The sequence below is a fragment of the Talpa europaea genome (genome assembly GCF_964194135.1).
Source record: "Talpa europaea genome assembly, chromosome: 7".
In the NCBI taxonomy this organism is placed as follows: Eukaryota; Metazoa; Chordata; class Mammalia; order Eulipotyphla; family Talpidae; genus Talpa; species Talpa europaea.
Window position 1 is genome coordinate 11,234,646 of NC_140074.1, and position 3,099 is coordinate 11,237,744.

Here is a 3,099-nt window from a genome sequence, read left to right on the forward strand (position 1 = left end):
GAAGGAAGCTTGGGGATTCCAGCAAAGGAGGTCCACCATTTTTATACTGTTCACCAAAGAAGGTCCTCTTCTCCTGACTAGGTAGGTCATTCTATTTGGTCAAGGGAGGCTATCTATCTACAGAAGAGTGAGGCAGAAAGAGGAAACACTCCACCCCTAGATCACTGCGGCCAAATTGAGGCTGGTGACCAATGGCCTAACATCTCCCAGCCTGACCTCCTTCACAGTAGAGCCTTTTTCGATTCTCATTGTTACAGATTTTAGTGTGAGTGTCCCAAGGGCAGCAACTGTCTCATTCACCTCTGGACCACTTGTATAGAGTCCAGCTCTCGGGTGGATCACTTAGCCTCACAGTGGGTACTAGTAACAGTTCAGCTGTCTTGTGATCCCTTCTCAGTTCTTTTGCCATTGCTGAGGCCTCCGTCCCTCCTTCTTGAAACTTCTCCACCTTCATTTTCATGTCACCAACCTCAACATCGTTGACCACTCTACACCCTCCTCTTGGATGGTCATATCCCACCTATAGCTTCATCTTCCACCTGAAAGATATTTCTGTAGCCCAGACTTTCTGAAACCTCATGCTGAAATTGATGACAGAATACTGAAACTCAAGAGCTTAAAAATACTCCTCATTGTGTTCCTTTTCACCTTAGTTGCTATATATATATATATTTTTTTTTCCACCACAGATTTCACTTCCTCCAGTATTTCCTACTTCACTCCAGTGTATCACCATTCATTCAGTCACCTAGGTCGGAAATGGAAGTCATCAAAGATGTTTGCCTTTTCCTTGCTCTCCATTAGCATAATATTTCAAAATCAAACAACTCTAGCTCTCTAATATCATTCTTAATTATCCTCCCCACTTACACCCCCTTAATTCAGGATCTTATTGTTCTTTCCTAACTACATTTGAGCTCCCTGACTCCGGTTTCTCTCAACTCTAATAATTATATCATTATCATCATTTTCAGCTATTGAGCACTTACTCTGGGCCAGTCATTTGTGTACATTATCTCATTTATCTTTACAACCACCCAGTGGGGTAAGGAGCTATCATTATCCCTATTTTATAGATGAGGACACTGAGTCATAGAAAGCTCAAGCAACTGACCCAAAGGTGATAGGTTTTGAATGCAAACTCTTAATTACTATCTTCCTAAGACATAGATCTGATTGTTTCACTCTCCTTATTTAAAACCTCTGAGGGCTCCCCAGGAGCCATGAGTTGAATTCCAAGCCCTCTAACATGGCGTACACCCCATCTACTCTTCTCCTCTTAGAGTCATGGTAGAGTGTTTTGAAAATGAAAATTCCGGTGAATGTAACAGATACAGACATTCCCTACACTTAGACCAGTTTTGGTATGCGACCCACTGAACAGCGCAAGCAACCCATTTGTCCTTGAGCATATTTTAGGGGTTGGTAAAGAGGTAAAAAACTCTAGCTATTTCTATTTTTTTTTTTTAATATTCCCCATACAATTGCAACCCCTCCATTCTGACCCCAATCCCTCCCCTCCCGCCCTCCACCCCCCAAAAAAGTGTCTCTGGTTCATAGTTTTTTGTTGATTTTGATTTTCACTTTCTTATAGTTATTCATTTTCCTGGTCCCTTATTTAAGTTTTCTAGATTCCTGCTATGAGTGAGACCATCCAGTACTTTTCTTTTTCTTTCTGGCTTATTTCTATTTTCTTTTACGATTTCTTTCTTTTTTTAAATTTATGCATCCAAGAACTGAGGTATAGGCCAGAGGTGGGGGGTGGGGTGGGAGAGGATTCACCAGAGACAGAGTCGGGAGCAGAATAGGCAGAGTGACTGAAATACACTGCTGAGGGGAGCAGCGGAGCAAGGCAGGAGAGGTCTGCTGTGCCAGGTAGGCTAGCTCCCTAGCTGGGGATGGAACTCATGCTGCAGTGGCTGCTGATAGCTTCATTGCGCTGAGACTTAACCCCTTGCGTCACCAGGGAAGACCCAACTCTAGCTATTTCTTATCATGAAGAATATTTTAAAAATCAAGCATTTCATCAGATACACTCATAGAGCTCAGATGTGGGCTTTGAAGTCCACATGGTCTCTACACTCATAGAGCTCAGATGTGGGCTTTGAAGTCCACTTGGTCTCTACTCTGTCAGCTGCTAGTTCTGTGACTCAATGCAACTTCTCTGAACATCAGTATTCTTTTTTTCTTCTTAATTTATTTTTGTGTAGAAGAACTGGGGTGTAGACCAGAGGTGCAGGGGGTGAGAGGATTTACCAGAGGCAGATTGGGGAGCAGGACAGGTAGATTAACTGAAACACACTGCTAAGGGGAGCAGCAGGCGAGACAGGAGAGGTTAGCGCTCTGGCTGGGGATCATAGCAGTGATAGCGCTGAGACTTAATCCCTAGGCCAGTAGGGAGGCCCAGTATTCTTCTTTTAAATGGGTATCACACTGGTGTCCTCTTAGACAACCCTAAGCTTATATTTAAAAAAGTGAATGCACATAAAGTACATAGCATGGCACCTGGCCAGAGTTTGTGGCCCCAAAATGACAGCTGGCAGCATTATATTTCCATTTATATGTCCTGCTCTGCCCTCAGTCACACAAGAGTATGGCCCTTAGCCCACAGGAAGCACTCCCCCTAGGGATGACTAGAATCTCACATCTCCACCAATGCTGAGATATGTTTGTTCCTGGAAAGAGGGGCTCTTCGAAGCACACAAACCCACAGTCGCTGCATCCTCCTTCCTGGGGCCCAGGAGACTTCGTTTACCATTTCGGTTGTCTTGGTCCTTATTTTAAAACTCACTAACAGGTTTCCATTAAGCTGAATTGAAACTAAATACCTCACCAGCTTGCAGTTTCCGTTTCTAAAAGAGTAAAAGCTCTCGGTCCCAAAGGAACAGTAATTCACAAACAGATCTTCCGCTAGCTATACTGACTGCATTTCAAATCTCTGAGCTTAGTCCTTGTCCAAAGTACACACAAGGCACTCAATTAATGTAGCTGAAAGAGATTTCAAAATTTTGAAACACCAGATGAAGTGTAACAGGCTCTATTGTACACTGTTGTGGGACTGCTAACACAAACTTTTTGTTGGGCTGTTTGACAATATCT